This window comes from Phocoena sinus, chromosome 16, assembly GCF_008692025.1.
Source record: "Phocoena sinus isolate mPhoSin1 chromosome 16, mPhoSin1.pri, whole genome shotgun sequence".
NCBI classification, from domain to species: domain Eukaryota; kingdom Metazoa; phylum Chordata; class Mammalia; order Artiodactyla; family Phocoenidae; genus Phocoena; species Phocoena sinus.
This window is the reverse complement of record NC_045778.1, coordinates 46,465,543-46,489,087: the sequence shown is the minus strand read 5'-3', so window position 1 is coordinate 46,489,087 and position 23,545 is coordinate 46,465,543. Positions and strand designations below refer to the sequence as shown.

The window sequence follows — 23,545 nt, the reverse complement described above, 5'->3', positions numbered from 1 at the left end:
GGACCAGTGTCCTGAACTTGGCTCTCCCTGCTCAGTGGCACAGCCCTGACACCTGGCTGGAGCACCAAGATCCTGACCGTCAACAGCGTCCACCACAGTTGAGCACTCCCTGCTTCTAGTGGCACTCTTCCCACCTAGGGCATCGTGCAGTCTCCTTGCTGCCTCATTAAATCTTAAACCACCAAAGAAAATTACATACCCATTTGCATTAATTATTGAAATTAGAAAGTAATTTTAAAGCGGTGTAAAGTAACAACGGTTGACACAGAATTTGCTGGTTAAATCTGAACAAACAGAAATAAATGCTATTATCAGGGCATCCCAATGTTTTTAACCACTGCTTTGGGTGGGTGGCACAAAGAGGTTAGTATGAGCTTACATTAGCCAAGATAGAGAGATGAAGACCATCTAGAATAACAGTAGACCATCTAGTGTTATTTTACCTGTATATTTCTCAATGGAGTATATAAATAATGTGTTCAAATTTTAAGGAGTAATTTAAAATGCATTATAATATTAATGGAACCCAAATCAGAATCCTTTATAGATATTAAAAGTGTTAAATGTAAAGTGCTTACGTGCCCTGAGTGGTCTTCAAGTGTTTTGATGACAAATTTGCACACTTTTAACTGTTATTTTAAAATCCATTTCCATTTATTTGGTTTGCTTAAGTTCGAAGTATGCATACATCTTTTCCAACTGCGTCAGGTTCCCAAGGGTTTTGTATTTTAATGTAATTTATCGGTAAGTCGGTAGAAACATAACTAACTAATAGTGGTTATTTGGTGGGAATTTGGGTTATATGATTTCTAAGTCTTGTCTCTCAGTTTATGTGAATTTAAACAAGAAACCAGATAAAGATGTAAAGTAAAAAATACCTAGAGATGCTTCAACAGATAAAGTTTGTTTTTTTTAATATAGTATTTGAATTTAGTCTAAGCCATACTTCAAAAGATAGCCATTTGGCATTAACTCTTTAATTAATTGAGAGAACAGAGAAAAACAACCTTGTCTCACAGTGTACTTCTGCTTTTTTTCTGTAACTAGATGAAGTATAATTTAATCTACGTGACAAGTTGTTACTGATTTTTGAATTTTGAAAAAAGGTGCAATTTTGGACTAATGCTACTACTGCCTAGTTTCTGATATCCTGCCTACTCTGGAGAAGAATATTTATGTTTATACATTTATGTATAAGAACATGCTATCTTGGTTACAGTGACACCTTTGAGATTTGAGGAGTATATGTATAAATTGTATAGAACAACATCTGAATAAATGAGGAAAGGCTATGCATATGTAAAAAGCAAAATAAAAGATCTTTTTGTGACTTACCTCTTAGTATTGCTAAGTATTAGTATTACTACTAGTATTAGTAGTATTCTAGTATAACAAAACTTTCCTTCTCCTTATCATCATCTGTCATTCTTTTAGTGTTTATTAGGTGCTAGGCACATGCTAAGTACTTTATACAATTTTGCGATTCAGTTCTCCCACGACTTTAAGAAATGAGTATTCACAACTTCATTTCACAAATGAGGAAACTGAGGTTTAGAGAAGGTACTTTCCGTTCCTCAGCAGTGGCAATTTCAGATTTTAATACAAGGTGGTTTTGTGTCCGAAGTCTTTTCATCTTAGCTGCTTTCTTACAGTTACCTCCTCAGTGGATGACTATTCAACACACTCAGGAGAATCAGATTTGCTAACATTCTTAGCCAACTGCATAGGTGGGACAAAAATTTAATTCAATTAACCAGTTTTAAAGTTAAATAAAGGATTGCTATTAGGACGGCTACTTAAAAAAAAAAAAAAATCCACCCAGAAATTAATAAGTGTTGACAAGGATGTGGAGAAATTGGAACCCTCGTGCATTGCTAGGAATGTAAAATGGTGCAGCTGCTTTGGAAAACAGTATGGTAGTTCCTTTAAAAAATATAAAATAGAACTACCATATAATCTAGAAATCTCAGCTCTGGATATATACCCCGAAGTATTGAAAGCAGAGTCTTGAAGAGATATTTGCACACCCATGTTCATAGTAGCATTATTCACGGTAGCTGAGAGGTGGAAGCAACCCAGATGTCTATTGATGGGTGAATGGATAGACAAAATGTGGGATATACTCACAGTGGAATATTATTCAGCCTTAAAAAGGAAGGAAATCCTGACACCTGCAACAACATGAATGGACTTTACGCTAAGCGAAATAAGCTAGTCGAAAGAGGACAAACACTGTGTGATTCCATTTACATGAGATGCCTAGAGTAGTCAAAATTATAGAGACCAACTAGAAAGGTGGTTTCTAGGCACTGGAGGGAGGAAGGAGTGGAGAGTTATTGTGTGATGGGTACAGAGTTTCAGTCTGGGTTGATGAAAAAGTGTGGGGATGGATGGTGGGGATGTTTGCACAACGATGTGAACGTTCTTAATGCCATTGAACTATGCTTAGACGTGGTTACAATGGTAAATTTTATGCGTATTGTATCACAATTTAAAATAATAGCTTAAAAAACAGGGGGGAGGGATTGAAGTGACTGCCTGTGAACTCTTCCCTGTGAAGGATAAAAGGGATTTTGATCTCAGTCACATATTTCTCAGGTTAAATTATTCCAGCCCACTCAAACAGCATTCACTGGAAAAGCGAGGGTGGTGGAAAGTCATGGAGACCTTGAGTTTTATTTCCCTAACCCCCAACTTGCTTGGAGTCTTCATTCTCTTCATCTTGTCCAATGCAAAATGAGTGGACTTTTCTTAGAAATTGAATTCCTTGGAGGGTGATATCAGCAGACTTTCACTCTGAGCGCTTTAGCAACAGCTTTCTCAGCCTGAGAGGAAAAGCCAAGGGCTCGCATTCAAATAGGTAAGCGAGATGCTTCCGAAATTGAAACCTGTAACCGTGTAACCGAGAGTCACGCTTTTCAGTTAAGCCTAGTGTTAGATGGTAGATGGATGAGTCATCTGGTCTGAGCGCATCAACTGAAGGATGTGGAATTTGACTAATATCTAGTTACCTTTGGGTTTATCTTTCAGAACCTCACTGGTTCCATTCAGCTCCATATGGAAAAGTTTAACGTGATATAACAATGAAGCTGGGTTGTCCTGTCTTCCAGCTTTAACACTATTTTGGTTGTATGGATTGTAATGCTTGAAAAGAGGGGTTCTGACTTTTATTGTTGGTTGACAGCTATTTGAGTTGTCACCGTGCAAGTAGTGTAGTGGTGAATGGAGCTCACCGTCTAGTGCAGAATGGTCCTTATTTGGCATCTTCCTATTTATAAGTGGGAAAAGTTCAGCCAAGTATTGGGAGCATCTGGCAGAGGCCTTTACCCTGTCTGTGGGGAGAGAAGTGTGGGTGGAGCCAGAGTGCCCCTAGTTAAAGGGCTACCTCGAGAGTTTTGCACCGGGCTTCATTCCAGCAACACTGGGGGGCTGTTCTCACTTTTCACTGGGGAGAAGAGTGTGGAGGTAACCAGGATTAGTAGACCCCTCCCTGATTTTAAGGCCTCTTTTACTACTGGATAGAAGCTAGAGTGGAATTAGGGAGACCAAAAAGGAGGCTTCTGCAGGATTGTACCCAAAGATGATGATAATGATGGTAATGAGAGTAGCCACATGGAGGGCCACCTGTGTGCCAGAGGCTCTACTTGTCTTATCCTCACTCTATGAGCTGTAGGTCGGTGACATTACCGGTACCATTTCGCAGATGAAGAAATCCAGGAACAGAGAGGCTGATCGGTTTTTGTTAAGATCACACAGCTTGTATTGAATGCACCCAGGATGGTGGGCAGGCCTGGGAGCTGGTAGGGAGGAGCTGTTTGCATTCTTCGACAGCCATGTGATCATCAGGAATGTAGTGTAGGAAGGTGCAGAGGCGGTGGCTTGCCTTTAAACTGGGGTTCAGGAGCCACGGGGCATCCCTGGCTACATCTGTTTCTTCTCGGGATACATATGATAGCTGTTGTCCAGTATCAGCTCAGGGCTGGCCTGAGCTTTGTGGAGGAATGGGCCGGTTGGGGGCGTTTGCTGGAGCTGTGCGCTCCCAGACGCCCGGTTGCTTCTCTGGATGTGGCAGTGGTGGGATGATGGGCGTAGTGTGTGTGTGGGGAGGTGGCAGAGTGTACAGTGTGGTTCTGAGTCTGAGTGAGCTGTACGTGGATCTTTATTGACGTGAGCAGGTTCTGTCGGTCCCCTAGGCGTTTGGTTGCGGGATGAAGAGCAGCCCACAAGCGGCAGAGTGCTTTTTGTGATGTTTACTTTATGGAACATACTGTGCTTGGCACTACAACCTGTTTGACAAGAGAGGCAGCAGGAAATTCAGAGCCATTAGAGAATTATTTATACCAGAATACAAACACAGCCTTTTCAAGTGTTTTGTAAGCCTGTTTCCTGCAGGGGTCTGTGGAAAACGTGTGCCTCATCTACTAAAATTAAGGAAAGGTGGTTAGCAGTTTTGTAGAGAAGCAAGGAACTGTAATTCTCCACTTTGTTTTTAAAAATCTGCCTGCCTTGGTCATGCTTATTGTTTAATGTGTTGGATTCAGGATTAAAGGAAAATTGACAGGTAGGGAGCATCTGCTCTTTTACTTTAAAAAACGAGTTAAATATGTAGTTTCTTTTTTTAATTAAAAAATGAAATACAGGGAATTCCCTGGCAGTCCAGTGTTTAGGACTCGGTGCTTTCACTCACGAGGCTGGGGTTCGATCCCTGGTCTGGGAACTCAGATCTCACAAGCCGAGTGGCACAGCCAAAAAAACAAAAACAAAAATGAAATACATGCCCATGGTTTTAAAAAATTCCCTAAACAACATAAAAGGATGTAGGAAATCCTCCTTTCATTCTAGTCCTCCCATGCCTTCCCCAGAGATAGTTTCAGTTTTCTTGTGTATTCTTCATATATGGGCTATGCAAATATAAACATATTCTGTATACAATATGCACACTGTTCCATGCTGTGCTCTTTTCATTGTGTAATACTTCTTAGAGATGATTTCGTACCAGCACATATAAATAAATGTATCCTGTTTGATTTAATAGCTATAAAATTCCGATGAATGGAATGACTAGAATTTATTTAACCAGCCCCCATTTAGACCTTAATGCTTTCATAAACAAATTGAGAGGCATATCCTTCTATATCCTTCATTATTTCACACGTGTGAATATATCTATAAAATAAACTTCTCTGTCAAAGCATATTTAGATTTGAAATCTTAGGAGGCTTACTCTTGGGCTTAGTAAAGCTAGAATTTGAACATCTATTGTGTGAAAGACCAGTCATTTTTGAGAATTTCGTTTGATTAACGTGGTTTTTATCCTGCCAGCAGTTGTGAAAAGATGCTGTTTAAATACATCACATCTATGTAAACATTTACTTCTAAAAGTAAGGTATTTCAACCAAATGTTATTTCAGGCAGGTACAATTTAATCGTTAATTAAGCCCCTCCCTTGACAGATGGAATACAGTCTCGATTCTGAGCCCCCAGCCCCCCATTAAAATTTAAGAACTTCAAGCTAAGCATGGTGAGTGTGGAGGCCATTCACTTCCCTGATGAGAAACCTTGTGATGCTGGAATATGGGGAATGTATGAGTGTCTGTTAATGGACAGTCTTAAGCTTCCGAGGGACCTGCAGTTTACTGTATCCGAAGGACCGTGCCGCTGCTCTGTAGCTCATCTGCACTTGTGTCACCAGTTCATGAGGCATTTTTCTGCCAGCTTCACACATGTTAACCTATCGGGTGGGCTGGGAGTTTAAACTTCTGATTAATGTCAGTGCATTTCTGCAAATGATGTTTGTTATTTTTCACCATCTTTCCAAAGTTAAATCTTATTAGCAGGGTGAGAGGGGTTTCAAGAAACTGATACTGGGTTTTTGTTTTTGTTTAGATTTTATGTTTATATTTTTCAGTATTTAACCAGGCGTGTGGAACCTGGACGCCTTTGGGTCTGCTGTGCCTCATTAGTCAATGTTATTAGTATGTCTTTAGAAAAAAACCACACACACACTAGAATATAGATTTGTTTTGCAAGTCAATTTGCTAAAATGTCAGTTAATATCACTAAGGAACAGGCCCTACTTCTTTTTTTTTTTTTTTTGTGGTACGCAGGCCTCTCACTGCTGCGGCCTCTCCCGCTGCGGAGCACAGGCTCTGGATGCGCAGGCTCAGCGGCCATGGCTCACGGGTCCAGACGCTCCGTGGCATGTGGGATCCTCCCGGACCGGGGCACGAACCCGTGTCCCCTGCATCGGCAGGTGGATTCTCAACCACTGCGCCACCAGGGAAGCCCCCTATTTCTTTTTACTGATTGTTCTTGTCAGTGGTGATCTGAGATGGATGTAGTTAATAAGCTTTTGAAAGTGTGTATCTAGGTTCTGTAATGTGGTCTTGTGTGGCCATGGGGTCGGAGTACCCACTGAGCACCTGTTAATAATTAGCCCTGCACTAATAATAACAACAGCTAAATGCACTGAGCCACAACTCATCAAAACCCTGCACTTTTTTTGCCTGAGTTTTATGGGTAAGGAAAGTGAGGAGGTTAAGCTGAAGCACAAGGGCCCACAGTTAGTAGAGCCAGGATTTGTATGTGGGCAGTTTGCTCCAGGCCCACACCATGATGTTTTATGTATTACTCTCCAAAAAACCCCTTTGAGGCTGATAATAATATTCCCATTTTACCTTCAGGGAACTTGAGGCTCAGAATTAAATGACTTAACCACAGGTCATTAAAGGTCACAGCTACTGAGAAACCATGTGGTCTGAAATCCAGATTCTTCCCTGTTGCTCACAGTTGTTATTTAAGAAAAGACCTCATGTGTGGGCCTGTCCCACATATTTCAGGACTTTCAGCTTCCCTACAACCCACTCACTAAATTCCACTAGGGACCTCAATGACTGTGCCAGCCAAAAATGTCCCCACATATTTCTAATGTTAGGTGTCATATTTACATTTCTTAATTTCAAACTTGTCTCTCATCATTATACTGCATTGCCTCCCATGGCAATTTTTTAATCAACAGTAATCAAACTCAACTCTTGCTCATAATTTGGAATAGTTAGAATAATTGGAATAATTGTAAATGCAAATCATTTCAATACAAAATCACAGATGAGAGAGAGCGTCTCACCCAGATCCCTGTCTTATAGTTTACACACACACACACACACACACACACACACACACACACACACACACACTCACACACTTTCTACCCACCCTGAAGCACAGAGGTGGCAGAAAAGACTTTCTCAAAGTCAAAAAAAATTGGCAGCTCACTGGACTCAACCCCTATTTGTGCGGAGCCTGTTGGCATTTCTTCGAATTCTCAGTTTGCTTCAGGCAAATGTATTCGATTGAGCTGTGTTTGTTTTCTAATGAGTGATTTTGACCTTTCAAAGGGCAACATTTGGAGGGTTGATGTAATTGAGTTGAAAAGGCCTACCATGGAACTGCAGGACAAGTTTGTGGCTACTTTGGAAAAGGTATCTTGCTTCTGGTGTCTCTCTTAAGTAGTTTTATAATGCTGAGAAAACTGGACACTTCTGGTGAGACTTGTCACTGTTACCTTAGCAGGTGTTTGTGCAGGCTCCCCCCAAATTTAAGTAGAATAGGAGGCAGGTTGAATAATCTCATATGTACTAAACCCTGATGGTTCTCATGGAGGAAAGAATTTTTTTTTAAACATTTTTATTGGAGTATAATTGCTTTACAACGGTGTGTGAGTTTCTGCTTTATAACTAAGTGAATCAGCTATACATACACATATATTCCCATATCTCGGAGGAAAGAATTTTTGGTGAATGAAAAATGTTATTGTTTGAGAACATTCACTTGTTCAGAAAATTTGTTCAGTGCCTGTTGCGTGGCAGATACCGTTTTAATTTCTGTGGATGAATTGGGCATAGATTTTCCCTGTTGTTTGTGGTGCTGATTGTTTCCAGACTCTTTCTGTATCTTCAATAAAAGACAAAAGATTACTTGACTACATCCACTTAGGACACTATACAACTGTATTGTCCATTGTACAGGATCAGGGTTAGAGGTTAGTTCTGGTAGCATCTTTGCCTGATGGTATCAGTCTCATTCATTTACGAGTATGCCTCTGGAATATAAAATGTGTTTTTGGGAACGGATTTAATGAAGAAGTTGATTCATTATGCAGGAGGGTCATCAGATGATTATATCTTTTAAAAAAGCATCTCTAATGTCCCGGAGTTCTTGGGCCTCAAATGTTGGTTAATCAGTTAAGTCACAGCACTTGAGGAAACTATGACCAATGCAGAAATGTCTTCTGATGAATGCTGGGAGAGAATTTGCAGATGCTAGAGTAAACTTCCTCTAAATAAATGCTCTTACACAAATTTGGAGGTGTTGAGGGATATGCATTTCTTACTGACTGTGGAAAAGTTCATTGAAACTGTTGACATACACCTTTCATTAGTGATTCAGAAATAGTAGAAGTTGTTTTGAAATCACCCAAGTTATAGTAACAGGAAAATAATTCTTCTCATCCTCAGCTGCCTGTTCTTCCTCACTCTTATTATTATTAGAGTAGGAACATGGCTTGGGAAAAATCTGTTTGAATCAGTAACTCACTTGGCAGACACTTGAACTGATTGAGAGCTATTTTATGTCTCTTTTACTTTCATGGAAGGGAGACCACTGATTAAAAAGCTTGATATTGGAGAGCTCTTAAAAAAACAAACAAACAAACCAATAAAACAGAACAGACTTAGGGCATCTCCTGATATCCTGATTTATGTACATATAGCGTATTACAATAATTGATGTTCTTAATGATGACCTTTGACTCATGACAATCATGTGAAATTGGGTTCTGAGTACTCTTCTTGTTTTTTTTTAAAAAAATCAGTAAATAGCCTCGGAAGTATATTTGAGGAGGCAGGAAAATGTTTAGGATGTAATGTGAGTGAAAACAAGTTACAAAGTAGTATGTATATATATCCTCAAGTTGGTAAAACCCAACAGCATTTTCCAAAATTTTACAGTGAATCTGGGTAACTCTTATAAAAAAATATTATTAGAAGTTGGGGTGGGGGGAATCATAATTTTCCACAAAACAGTGAGTCAACCATCTCAAAATAGAGGAGGGGGCAGAGGGCAAAATGCAGAAGAATATTTAATAGTTTAATAGCCTGGAAACATGTCCACATGTTGTGACATGAAAAATGATTATAAAACAGTGTGTATAGTCCTAAATTTGTAAAATGAATGAATTTATAAAACAGGAAGTACACAAAAGTGTGTATAAAAAGTATACAAAATACACGAAATTATGCCAAAAATACAAAAAATTTATACAGGAAGGAAAAAAGTATTTATTTAAACTGTATATACACCAGTGGAGCAAACAGAAATCCTTGTCCTTCTGGTGTTCTAAAGAAGGACTGGAAAGAAATATTTCAAAATGGTAAGTGATTCTGACTGATGGCTAAGTTTACTGGTAATTTTTCTTGTCTGTGAGTATCTTTATTTTCTAATATCATTCAGGGAACATCTGTTACTTTTGTAAACGGGGAAAGTAAGAAAAAAATGTAATATATTTCAGGAAGATCTTCACTTACTAAAAGAGAAAACAAAAAATGAGCCTAGAAAGTCACTTTTCTCTCATCTGGGCAGTTAAGTCTCCACTTTATTGTTTGATAAATGAGCCATTTAAAGATTTTTGTTTTAACCAGGTCTCCTAAGGCAGGCGATGCTTTGTAGCCCATGGTTGTTACTACTTTAATGATGCAAACTTAAAACATCAGGGCAGCGAGTGAGTGGATCAATGATTCTCTGGCAGTTCTTCACGTCCTCAGATGACACTTAGGAGGTGAGGCCCTCTTTGTCTTTGCATGTGGCTGGCCTGGATGGACACTTAACTCTTGGCTGAGGAATAAACCCAGTGGAGGAAATTCAAGAACCTAGCCAAGTGCATCATTTTCCCTAGGATGTTAATTTCCAAGATCTAGTCCTTGGAGTTCTGAGAAGTGAGAGGAGTATGTTACTGCAGACCTTTCTTGGAGATTCTCAGTGCTCATTAGCATATTTAAGGTTCTGAGAAATTCTGGAGCAAAGGTAATTGCTGCCAAAGAAGGGTTTTTGTTTTTATTTATTTACTTATTTATTTATTGGCCCCCGCGGTATGTGGGATCTTAGTTCCCCAGCCAAGGATCAAACCCGTGCCCCCCTGCAGACCTAACTGCTAGGACTGCCAGGGAGGTCCCCATAGAAGGGTTTTTAAAAAGTGGAATCTGACTGACTTCAGTGGAGTGGGGAGCCAGGTGGATGAGGCTCTGAAAGGAAAGAGTAGTCCTTGAAGAGGAGGAGAAAACGATGTTACGCATTAAGGGGGTCCCTGCACAGATCTGGGAGTGGCATGAAACTTGGAGTTCTCCAAACCTAAGGATGTGGTTTCAGCAGTAGTAGTTTTACATGTGCATGAAACTTTAAATGGTTTCCTGAATAGTTGTCCAAGTCTTGAAAAGTATATTTCAATCACGTTTTATAAATTACAGTGACTTATTTTAAGTCTTAGAGACTTGTGACTTGCAAGTGATTTCAGCTGCATAAATCATTAGTGGAAATATATTTTCATGCATCAAATTTACTTATATCAAGAAACTCCTATTGATTTTCATTTGATGGGTTTTTTTAAATAGCATTTAGAAAAATGAATGATACAATTACTTCTACTCACTGTTTCTGTAAAGTAGAATCATTTGGCCCTGTTTTCTGCTAATGTCTGTACTTTTTCCTTTAAAGCAGTCATATCAAGTGATGAGTAGAGAATCTTAATTTAAGCCCCCTATTTTGAGGAGTTTAGAGGTTCCAAGAATTTTTTTTAAAAATTGCCTGCATATATGAGCCTTGCTTTGCTAATTTACATGTGTAGCTATTTAGCTCAGAACATTTAAGGACAAAAGCAACAGGATAAGAGCAACAGATTGCAACTAAGATTATTATTTTTTTCTGAATAAATTGGGTTGCTTAACTTGGTAGGTTATGTGTCCCACTTGTCTTTGTTGCATGGATCTAACGGTATTTTTTTTTTAATTGGGGTATAGTTGTTTCATAATGTTGTGTTAATTTCTGCTGTACAGCAAAGTGAATCAGCTATATATACACACATACCCCCTCCATTTTGGATTTCCTTTCCGTTTAGGTCACCACACAGCACCAAGCAGAGTTCCCCATGCTATACAGCAGGTTCTCATTAGTTATCTATTTTATACATAGTAGTGTATATATGTCAATCCCAATCTCCCACTTCATCCCCCCCACCTTTTCCCCCCCTTGGTGTCCATACATTTGTTTTCTACGTCTGTTTCTCTATTTCTGCTTTGAAGATAAGTTCATCTGTACCATGTTTCTAGATTCTACATATATGCGTTAATATACGATATTTGTTTTTCTCTTTCTGACTTACTTCACTCTGTATGACACAGTAACATGTAAAAGAATGAAATTAGAACACTCCCTAACACCATACACAAAAATAAACTCAAAATGGATTAAAGACCTAAATATAAGACCGGACACTATAAAACTCTTAGAGGAAAACATAGGAAGAATACTCTTTGACATAAACCACAGAGTAATGAAAATAAAAACAAAAATAAACAAATGGGACCTAATTAAATTTAAAAGCTTTTGCACAGCAAAGGAAACCATAAACAATACGGAAAGACAGCCCTCAGAATGCGAGAAAATGTTTGCAGTCTAAGCAACTGACAAGAGATTAATCTTCAAAATATACAAATAGCTCATGCAGCTCAGTATCAAGATCTGACTGTATTTTTAGTTGTGTTTTTCTCACACACACACACACGTCCGCGCACACCACTGTTTTCTATGTGGATTTACTTGGATTTTGTTTACACTGTATCCATTAAGAAGTGGATGCATGATATACATCTACGGCATTGGGATTCAAGGCTTGCTACCCACTGATGTACATAAAAGGCTGAGAATGTAACTTGCTTTACTGGTGAAATTGCTGTGATGTCATTGCCATTTGTTTGTCACTGAATTGCAAGGATCCGGCTCCCAAATAGCACAGACCAGTTATTCATAGCCTGATAGGTTATACTGTGACCAGTTGCTGTGAGTGATAGAAACTCTTTTCTAGGTGTTTATAACAGAGCGATTTTTAAAATGCATCATCATTGCTAAAGAGTAATTTTCAAAAAGTTAAAAAGTATTGCATGTAGGTATAAAATGAATATATATCATAGTTTTTGTTCAACTTAGGGAATTAAAGGAGAATTTGAAGAACTGAAAAAAAAGGAATGCTATAATGAGTTTATTAATAGATAACAAAATTGGTTTAAAAAGAGCAATAAAACATAACGTTTGGATCATCTTTCCTTCCAGGCAGATCAGATTTTATTTGCATTGCTAGGGATAAGAATTATTTGGAACTACTGTCTGTTTTATGGAGGTGTAAAATAATAGTCGGTCAAAGGTGCGTAGCCCTATTGACTCAGAAAATTCCCAGAAGGTCCTCCGGGTGATGTCTAGCACTCACTGAAGGGACAGACACCTAGGACTCTCTTTTGTCCATTTCAAAATCTTGGACGATTTTTCCTGACATCATTAAAAAGATGGTTTTATAGCAATTTCATTCTTTGAGTACTTATAGTTTCAGACTCTGAGATTAATGCTCTTCTAATTTGTTCAAAACTGAGTGACAAGAATATTTAAAATGGGTATTTGGATTTCCAATGCCTTGTTCTGTTACCATTCCTCCTCCAAGCCCCACTCCACCCAGGTGGAGTATTGAAAATATTACGGTTAAGGTGGTAGCACCATCTGATCTAAGTATTTCCTCTAATGACCAATCAAGTAACACTCTCTGCTTCTTACTTTCTTTAAGGGAGAGGTAGGGCATTGTAGTATCATTTTATATTTTAAATGAAAAATAGAGCAATTGAAAACAATATATAAAATTCTAATATTCTGTGTACAAATGGGATAGCCTGGGAAGTGACACATTTTTAAGAGTCTTTACAGGAAAATTTGTAGTTCCAATTATGAATTTAATAGATGAAAATTCATCATGTGACAGCCCAGGTAATACAGAATGTTTTGCACCACTGCTCAGAAACTGTGCCCAGAATTAGAATCCTCCTTGGTCTGAAAGGGATGTGTTGATATTGCCAGAGGTTGCCTGTACTGAGATTATAAACCATAGGAGAGGATTTATAGACCTTCTCCTAAATTGACCTTATTTTATAGGTGAGAAACCTGAAGTCTAGAAGAAAGAGGGAGTTGAAAAAAATTTGACCTCAGATTTCTTACTAAGTGATATGAGCTATTCACTTCCTTAAATTAGTCTAAAAATAGGTGCTTTAATTCTTACTAAACATGTCAATAGTAGGTCTTCACATAAAAATTTAATTTAGGTTACATTCATAGGCTCTGTCTTTCGGTAATTTTTTGGTTGCAAAAACCAGGTTAGTTTCACTCAAGGAAAGGTAGAGGGGTGAAGGTGGAGATCAGGATGTAGCTCTCCTGAGAATCCCAGATTAGGAAGTGGTTCAGGTTCAGCTCTCACTTTCTATGGCAGACTTGGCTCATGACACTTACCCTGACCCTGAGTGTGCCTCTTGACCTTTTACCCCAATATCTAACTGGCAATTTCCTTTAGAGTTTCTTAATTCCAGTTTTTGAGGCAGAGAATCTTGATTGGCTGGCCCCAGCTTTTTAGCCAATAAACACAAGTTGAAGGCTCCTGGCCAGCCTATGAATGGCTGTATTTTGGTCAGATGTTTCTCCAGGTCCAATCAGCTATGGCTGTGTGTGGGGACTTGTAACACATGATACAGAAGATGGCAGTTGAAAAGCAACTGAGCCTGGGTGTGGTAGAATCCCCCAGAAATAGGAGTGGGTGAACTGACACTGTGATATGTCTTCTGTAAATTCAATTTTAGTAAATCAGTTGATTCTCAGTTAAAAAACCATTTCTCATAATCTCCCTTGGAACTGGATTTAATGTTTTAATCTGTTTCTATATTGGAGTACATTTGGGATTTCTTTTTAGTTCATCTTATATTCATATTAGCCAGCTAAATTTTGCCTTTTTTAGGAACACAAAAGACAGTTTTTGTGACTTGCAAAGTTTATTATGGTAGCTTGGTTTGACAATTCATGCTGAATTTTCTTTTGAAGCTCTAATGTTACTGCAAAGTATTTAAAAAGGAAATTAGAAAATTCTCGTTGTGAGTTCCTTTAATTTCCATGAAATACTTATTCTCAATATCTGAGAAGAATCCAGAATCAAAAGGCAAGGCATTTGGATTCATTTTTAAAGTAGTTCTTACATTGCTGACCTGTATATACTGTATGTTTGGGATATGGCGTAACTTATATTTATGAGACTTTCTGAGTAGTTAGGGAGAAAGTGTGACTGTTTCAGTGGGAGACTGCTTGGACAATGATAGATTAGATGTGGTTTGGATAATTTTTTAAAAGGCGTTATAGTTTTTGATCCTATTTTACTTGAAACTGTTTTGGATAGTGGCGTAAGACTGTGTAAAGATGGTTTTACTGGAAGGTAAATTATAATAAAATATTATGTGGACATAATTACCAATCCAGAATTTATTGGTGTGCATATAATATTTTGAGAAAAAAGTTCTTAAGTCAGAAAAGAGCATGTGGACAATTCCTTCATTATTGCAAATATGCTTATTTCCATTGTTCTTACTAAGCCCCGTGACAGACGTGGACTAACAGTGTGGGGAGCAGGGTAGGCAAAGGACATTATAGGGAACTGCAGGGGCAAACATTTAGCAATGACTAAGTCTTTCGAGGGTGTGTAGTAATCCACTTTTGATAATAATGACTAAGCAAGAAAAGTAAGGGTGGCTGAACTGAGGGCTTGATTTGTTATAGTTGCTAACAGAGAAACATGGTAGGGTTTTGTTGGGTGCCGCCAATGTTTGTCCTAGGTACTGAGAGCATTATATTGGGTTGGCCAAAAAGTTCGCTCGAGTTTTTCTGTAACATCTTACAGAACACTGGTCAAGTGTGGCTCGTGCCCTCAAGGAGCTGTACAGTAAGAATATACTGTAGCGAAGGGAAGAATAAGACTTCCCTGGAGTGTGGTTGAACGTGTTCTCCCTGGTGAAGAACACTGGTCCCAGCTGCTAGCAGAAGGAAGCCTTGCAGTATCTCCAGCAGGAGACTGCGGCTTGCAGTCACCATAAACTAGACAGGATGCCTGGGGCTTTGCAACTGTAGTTGTCGTCTTCTTTTTTTTTTTTTTTTAATTATCATCTATGACTTTATTTTTTTTTAATATAAATTTGTTTATTTATTTATTTTTGGCTGCATTGGGTCTTCGTTGCTGCACCTCCGCTTTCTCTAGTTGTGGCGAGCAGGGGCTACTCTTCGTTACGGTGCGCGGGCTTCTCATTGCAGTGGCTTCTCTTGTTGTGGAGCACGGGCTCTAGACGCTCGGGCTCAGTAGTTGTGGCACACGTGCTCAGTAGTTGTGGCTCACGGGCTCTAGAGTGCAGTGTCAGTAGTTGTGGCGCACGGGCCTAGTTGCTCTGTGGCTTGTGGGATCCTTCTGGACCAGGGCTCGAACCCGTGTCCCCTGCATTGGCAGGCGGATTCTTAACCACTGCGCCACCAGGGAGGTTCCGCAACTGTAGTCTTAAGACTGTAAAGGTTCTTCTCCAAGCCAAGCCAAGAAAGAAAAGTTTCTATTAAACTGTGTTTACTGACAGTTAAATATTAGAGGAAGAAAGCACTAACATTGTACTTTGGATTTTGAACTCTTTTAAAGTAAGATTTAATTTGCATAGCACTCTGTTTATGAGTGAGAATGAGGACACTTTCAGTGGTTTTTCCTATTCTAATAAAGTATAATTTTAATAGAAAATTTAATAAAAATAGGAAAATATAATTAAATTGGTCATGTGCTGTTACTGGTCTCACTGTAGTATTCAAGTATGATTACACACCGTTTTCCCCCTGAAAAGAAGCAACTGAATTACAATAATTCAGTTTGGGACAGGGATGCCAAAAAATGAAGCATACCTGCTGCCCTTTCTGTGTCTTATGTCTGTGAGCCACCTAGCAAGATGAACCACTGCCCTCCCTGACCTAAGAGGGAGTCATAAGCCTTGAAAGGACTGGCCTTCCTGCAAATACAGGCTTGTAGAGTAGGAGTTTGCAATGCCTTAGAGAATGTTGTGAACTTGAGTCTTTTCTTTCCTCAGCTTTGCTCCTGAGGCTCATTCCTTTTTACTTTTTTTTTTTTTTTTTTTTTTTTTTTTTGCGGTACGCGGGCCTCTCAACGCTGTGGCCCCTCCCATTGCGGAGCCCAGGCTCCGGACGCGCAGGCCCAGTGGCCATGGCCCACGGGCCCAGCCGCTCCGCGGCACGCGGGATCCTCCCGGACCGGGGCACGAACCCGCGTCCCCCGCATCGGCAGGCGGACCCTCAACCACCGCGCCACCAGGGATGCCCCTCTCATTCCTTTTTACTTTGAATCTTCTTCTACTTCAGTGTAGTTTTTCTTGGGAGGAAGTCAGCAGTAGTAAAAACACAGGAGTTTGGGTATTGCTTTACCAGCATTATTGTGAATAAGGGAAGGGTACCTTACTCTGTCCCCACTCCCCCCAATATTCTTCTGAATGTCACTGGGTTAATGTCTACAAAGATTCTTGCCTTACTATACTCAGTCTTAGTTGAAAGTTTAGAGCCACGGCCATCTAAGTGTAATTTGGATAATTTTTTTCCTGCTTTACTGTGCAAGGTGAGCATAGTTAACTCTCTTACTCACGAGTCCCAGAAAGAATTCACATGGTATGTTCACAGCATGTGTCCACTGTAAAATCAAGCCTGCACCTTTTACTATGCTTTCCCTGTGCCAGAGCTGGTACAGACAATCACCAGAGAGCTCTCAGCTGCTTTAGCAGTTATCTAAATCCATAAAAAGAGTCCATCCAGACCTATTTTTATTTCCTGTCCTCAAGCCACTGGCTAACAAGAAACTTCCCCCCATCTCGCAGAAGGAAGGCATGTTGATATCCTTTGCTCAGGACATATCAAAAACAATTGGAAACGGGAAAATAGTGAAAGAATCACTAAATGATTTGGAATTGGAAAACAGATTTGGTTGCTGTCATCTTTAAGCCAGAACTGTCTTGTGTTTTTGGCGTTCAACACTACTCGATTTGGGACCTTTTCCTACTTCCTCGCATTGAAATCTTGGACAAGTTTTTGACCTTGGACAATTTTCTGACCTTGGACAAGTTATATGACCTGTTTGGGCCCAGTGTCTGCATTTGATAAATTGGTGATCCTAACCTTTCCCTGCTTGCAGGGTTCTTACAGGATTAAATGTGAAGACATTTCATGATGTCTGACAGTCATAGTTATTGACATTGACGTATTATTTTGTATTTATCAGTGAGGGTGCAAGAAGGCCTTATCACATAGTCTTATAACAACTTTTTTAAGATATTTTATTTCCTCTCCCTCTCAAGTAGCAGATTAGAAAGTTCCCTTTTTGAAGAGTGTTCTCATTTTGGCCCCCGCTTTTTTGAACGTACTTATGATAGAATTAGATATTCATGCAGGTGTGGTGTATCGTTTGAAGGTGACATTATCATAGGTTCCTCAATAATTTTTGGTGGTAATTTGCCTTCTGTATCTGTGACTTTCTCTGAGGGATATCGTGTTCTTTAGATTTCCACACTTGCAGTGAGAAGGCATTCAAAGTGGATAAAACAAGTTAACATGTCAGAAATTTACACCTTGTGAAATTTAAGGATTTCTTTTGAAATTTCTCCTTTGAGGTACAGAAAGATGAGTACGCCTAGTTTACACGTAACAGAACCATTCAACTTTTTGGTAATTCAGCAGAAAGGCTTGATGGAATTTGAATTACTTGGTTCTTTTCTTATAATGATTCATGGGCAAAGACAATACAATATATTCTGTATCCAATTACAATGGCTTCTTTTCTGTGAACATTTTCCTTTTTGTTTTTGGTGTCTAGCCCTGCATACAGGCTGTAAAGAGGAACAGCTTTGCGTCACCTACTAACTGTTTAACTTTGTGCACTATACTTTGCTTTGAGACTTAATATCCTTATCTGTCTACAGGCAGATAAGATACGCTGTCTTCAGAGCAATTGGAAGATCAAATGAGATGATGCCTCAGTAACTTGGTCTAGCTTGTTAGACTAGTAGTAGACTAAACATACTTGTTTGGTAATTATCTTTATTTTATAGGTGTTTTTATACCTATAGAAAGGAGGTCCAAACTCCCTTGTCCCCCTCCCCCCTTCCCTCTGCTCCTGCTTCTCACATGTCACTTCCAGCCGTACATACCTCCTGGACAATAGGAAGAAAGGCCCTTTCCCTGCTATTTATATCATAAAACACCTTCTGTTTCCTGCGGTCTCTGGAGACCCTGCAGGTTGACTTCAAACAACCACGCAACCAGTCAAAACATCTTCCTCAGACACATCAACATCTTTCTGAAATAATATCTTCTTGCAGTCTGTGACTACTTGCTTCTCTCTTGCATTTTATTTTGGTCCAGATGCAGAGATTCTTAGACTCTCAGACAGATCCTTGATCCAATAGGCAAAACTAGTGTGTGGTATTCAAAGTCATGGCAGTGGTGATCTTTGGGGAGAGTGGTGGTTACACATATGTGTTCACTTTAGGAAAATTAAGCCACTCAAGATTTCTGTATGTATAAAATATATTAATACAAATGTTTATTAATTTTTTAAAAGGGTACTTTTTCGCCTCTTTCTGCAGGTACCGTAATTCACATGTATATTCACATATATATTTTCAAAGGGCTATATTTCATTTTTAGTTGAGAAAGTCTTTTGTGAAATTCAATGAGGAAGCATTTCTAAGCTTTTAAGATGAGGTGGATTAAAGTCTTTTTTTTTTTTTTTTTTTTTTTTTTTTTGCGGTACGCGGGTCTCTCACTGTTGTGGCCTCTCCCGCTGCGGAGCACAGGCTCCGGACGCGCAGGCTCAGCGGCCATGGCTCACGGGCCTAGCCGCTCCGCAGCATGCGGGATCTTCCCGGACCGGGGCACAAACCCGTGTCCCCTGCATCGGCAGGCGGACTCTCAACCACTGCGCCACCAGGGAAGCCCTAAAGTCTTTTTATAAGCTCTTTGATCATAAACATTTATATGGTGTGTAGTTTATCACAGGATACTGAATATAAACATGTTGCTACCTTTTTTACTCCTTTTTTACATAATTCTTATGTTTTGAAAACATGCCTTCATGCTTCTTTATCTTTCTCTGTATTGTCAGCGGTTATTTAGCTGAATGGTGAGAAGATAATTTATAAAATATATGATTCTAGAACTCGTGATACCGTTAGTTACCCTTGGAATGCAATTTTTTATTGGCTTGACTTTACATACTTGCTTCTGCATAGCTTTGCTTTGTAAAGCTCACTCTGAGTACCATGACAGCCAGAAATTAGCTGAGAAGTGGGAAAGAACAATTTTTGCTATGGCTAGGGAACAAGAAGTAAATAATAGTTTAAGTTTTTTTTTCTTATAAGCAGCTCATGACCAGAAGAATGCAGTTTAATTTACTTATTATTTTCTTCTAGATTGGAAGGAAGACTGATAAAGAGAAATAACGGGATTCAGGTAAATGGAATTAATTTCTTTATGTACCTTTTATGTTAAGTTTACATTTTTCGTGTTTTCCCATGAGAAGAACAAAACAATTTTTGTCATCAACTTGAACATATAAGGAATGTTTTGGGGATATAGATGTAATAGTCAAGTACATACTTATACCATTTAATTAATCTAGTTACACATGTATATTTAATAATCACATTTATATAAAACATAATATTACAATTAATACTTTTTTCCTACTTCAGAATAATTTTCTTCCAACTCTTTGCATACATATTTGATGTCAGTGTCTTCATTATTAGAGTCACATTTTTGAAGCATCCAGTACCATTTGCCAAGCATGTTATCATTTTAGTTGTTTGTGATACAGCACTTTTGGAATTCATGTATGGTGCTATAATTGGAAATTTTATTCCAAGCCACAGAAAATATTTGCATAATGTTAGAATAGTTGCTATTTTCACTCTTTCTGTGTAGATGAACATAGGAGATCTCCACTGTGTAACAGTTTGCAGATTTGCCTTGTTAAATATTCTTTCCTTCCTTTCTTCCTTCCTCCCTCCCTTCCTTCCATTTACTTTATTTATTTTGAGATAATTGCATGTACATTGTTTAAAATTAAACTAGTACTGTAACAGCCGTTCCCTGTTGTTCTTATACTCCCATTACTCCTTTACCCAAAGATGGTACTTTTCAACTCTTTTAGTTATATTTTCTCATGTCCACCTACCTATTTCTAAATAGCCCACTGTGTGCATTTCTTGATTTCTTTTAAAATTTTAGACATACACATTGATTTCCTGCTGAGGATTTACCTCTCATACACAACTCTTTACCCTCAGTACACATCTACTCTTCCTGTCTCTTGCAGTTATGTTACAGTCTGTGGTTAAATACATATTTAATGTTTGCTTTATTATGACTATACTTTGTTTATGACTGAGCTTTGCAAGACATATTAAAATGTCTCAGGCCATTCTTCTTTCTAGTTGGTTGTATGTGAACTATTTTGTTTCTCTGGAAAATGTTTGACTCTTTTCTTTATCCCCAGAATTCTGAACTTTCATATTGGAACATATGTCTTACGGCTTGTTGATGTTCATGGTCCTTTCAATTCAGAAACTCATGTCCTCTAATTTGGAAAATTTTCTTATACTATTTCTTTGATAATTTTCCTTTTCCTCCACCCTTTTATCTGTTTTCTGTCAGTTTGTTAGTTGGATATTTGGACCTACTGGTTTGATTCTGTAATTTTTTAATGTCTATTTCTTAGCTATTTTCTAACTTTCTGTCTTGTTCTTTTTTTTCTGAGAGGTTTTCTTAGTATTTTTTGAATTTCTAATTTCTGCCAGCATATTTTTAATTTCAAATTTAATTTTTTATTGGCCTCTGAATATTTCTTTAAAAAAATGGGAACCTGTTCTTATTTCATGGATACAATATTTTCTTTTCCCTTGAGAATATGAATTGAATTATTTTGCAGTTTCTGTCTGCTTTTTGAACTTCTCTTTTTCCTCTGTTTCCCCTTTTTATCAACTTGTTTTGGCCCCTGGTTTTATTTTATTTTGTTTTTGAAGATTTTTGGGGGGCTTCCCTGGTGGTGCAGTGGTTAAGAATCCGCCTGCCAATGCAGGGGACGCGGGTTCGATCCCTGGTCTGGGAAGATCCCACATGCCACGGAGCACCTAAGTCCGTGAGCCACAACTACTGAGCCAGCAAGCCACAGCTACTGAAGCCCGTGAGCCTAGAGCCCATGCTCCACAACAAGAGAAGCCACTACAATGAGAAGACCGTGCACCGCAACGAAGAGTAGCCCCTGCTCGCGGCAACTAGAGAAGGCCAGAGCACAGCGACAAAGACCCCACACAGCCAAAAATAAATAAATAAATTGATTTAAAAAATTTTTTTTTTATGAGGACCATTTTTAAAGTCTTTATTGAATTTGTTACAATATTGCTTCTGTTCCATGTTTTGGTTTTTTGGCTGCAAGGCAGGTGGGATCTTAGCTCCCGGACCAGGGATCGAACCCACACCCCCTATGTTGTAAGGTGAAATCTTAACCACTCGACAGCCATGGAAGTCCCTTGGCACCTGATTTTAATGTTAGAGGTTTTACTCAAATTAATGGTGAGAATTTAGTTGTCTGTTCATATTTGGGAGTGAGACTATAAAAAGTGGACTGGAAATTTGTTTACCTAGTGGACTTCACTATAGGCTTTTTGGACAGGAACCTGGACGTGTGAGTTGCTGTCTCCAAGACATCAGAATCTGCACATCTTTTTTCTTGGATCTTTCAGTTTCTCCAAAACAGAATCCTCTGTTCACTGTTTTGTGGGGTAAAAGCTGGCCTGTGAGGATTTGCGGGAGCCATGTGGGGGGAGGGGGCCAGACGTCTCACCATCCAAGCCTGTAATGCTGACTTCTTGATGCCTCTATTTCAACCTTATCTGATGTCTCTGAGTCTGAAGTCTTGCTGTATGGTTTTCTCCAGAGAGTAAACTGCTTCCTCTTATGGAAGTAAGGACGGTTAGGCTGGCTCTACTAGTTGGGGAGAAGATCTGGAGTTCTAACTCCTTTTTGGTTGTTGTTTAAACCAACACAAATGTATTACCTTGCAGTTCTGTAGGTCAGAAGTCTGACATGGGTCTTACTGGGCTAAAGTCAGGATTGTCTGCAGGGCTGCCTTCCTTCCTAGAGGAGAATCCATTCCCTTGCTTTCCCCAGCTGCATTCCTTGGCTCTCGGCCCCCCTCCTCCCTTTTAAAGGAGCAACAGCAGGTCAAATACATCTCATGTTGCATTTCTTTGACCTCCTGTCTGCTTACCTCTTTCACTTTTAAGGACCCTTATGATTACATTGAATCTGTCTAGGTAATCCAGGATAATCTCCTTAATTTTTTTACTGTGGTTAAAAACACAATATAAAATTTACCCTCTTAACCTTCTAAGTGTATAATATAGTAGTGTTAGCTGTATTCACGTTGTTAAGCCGCAGGTCTCTGAAACTTTTTCTTCTTGCAAAACTGAAACTACACCCACTGGACAACTCTCCTTTTTCCCCTGTCCCAGCCTCTGGTAAACACTGTTCTATTTTCTAAGAGTTTGACTACTTCAGATGCCCCATATAAGTAGAATCTTATAGTATTTACTTTTGTGATTGGCTTATTTTACTTAGTGTAATGTCCTCAATCAAGGTTCATCCATGTTGTAGCATATGACAGGATTTCCTTTTTTTTTTTTTTAAAGAGTAAATAATATTCCATTATATGTATGTGCCACATCTTCTTTATCCATTCATCTGTTGATGGACACTTAGGTTGCTTTCACCTCTTGGCTATTGTGAATAATGCTGCAGTGAAGATGGTTGTGCAAATACCTCTTCGAGATCCTGCTTTCAGTTCTGGGCGAGGGGTAATACACCCAGAAGTGGGATTGTCGGATCATGGGGTAGTTCTATTTTTAACTTTTTGTAGAACCTTCATGCTGTTTTCCATGGAGTGGTTGCATCATTTTACATTACCACCAACAGTGCACAAGGGTTCCCTTTTTTCCACGCCAACACTTGTTGTTTTGGTTTTTGAGAGTGGTCATCCTCACAGCTGTGAGATGGTATCTCATTTGGTTTTGATTTTCATTTCCCTGATGATTAATGATGTTGAGGATACTTTCATATGCTTGTTAACCACCTGTACATCTTCTTTGGAGAAGTGTCCAGGTTTTTTAACAGGGTTATTTGGTTTTTGGTGTTGAGTTGTAGAAATTCTTTATATGTTCTGGATATTAATCCCTTATAATGTGTATAGTTTGCAAATATTTTCTTCTATTTCATAGGTTGTCTTTTCACTCTGATTGTTTCCTTTGCTGTACAGAAGTTCTAAAGTTTGATACAG

General features: G+C 38.9%; 1 protein-coding gene across 6 annotated transcripts in view; it reads left to right on the top strand.

The window, feature by feature from the left end:
- SGMS1 (sphingomyelin synthase 1) overlaps positions 1-23,545 on the top strand; it is a 297,752-nt gene that overhangs the window by 131,224 nt on the left and 142,983 nt on the right. For all 6 annotated transcript variants that reach the window (XM_032608556.1, XM_032608552.1, XM_032608554.1 and 3 more), the window contains one exon: positions 19,620-19,659. The gene's annotated coding sequence lies outside the window, so the exon portion shown is untranslated. The remainder of the gene's footprint in view (positions 1-19,619; positions 19,660-23,545) is intronic.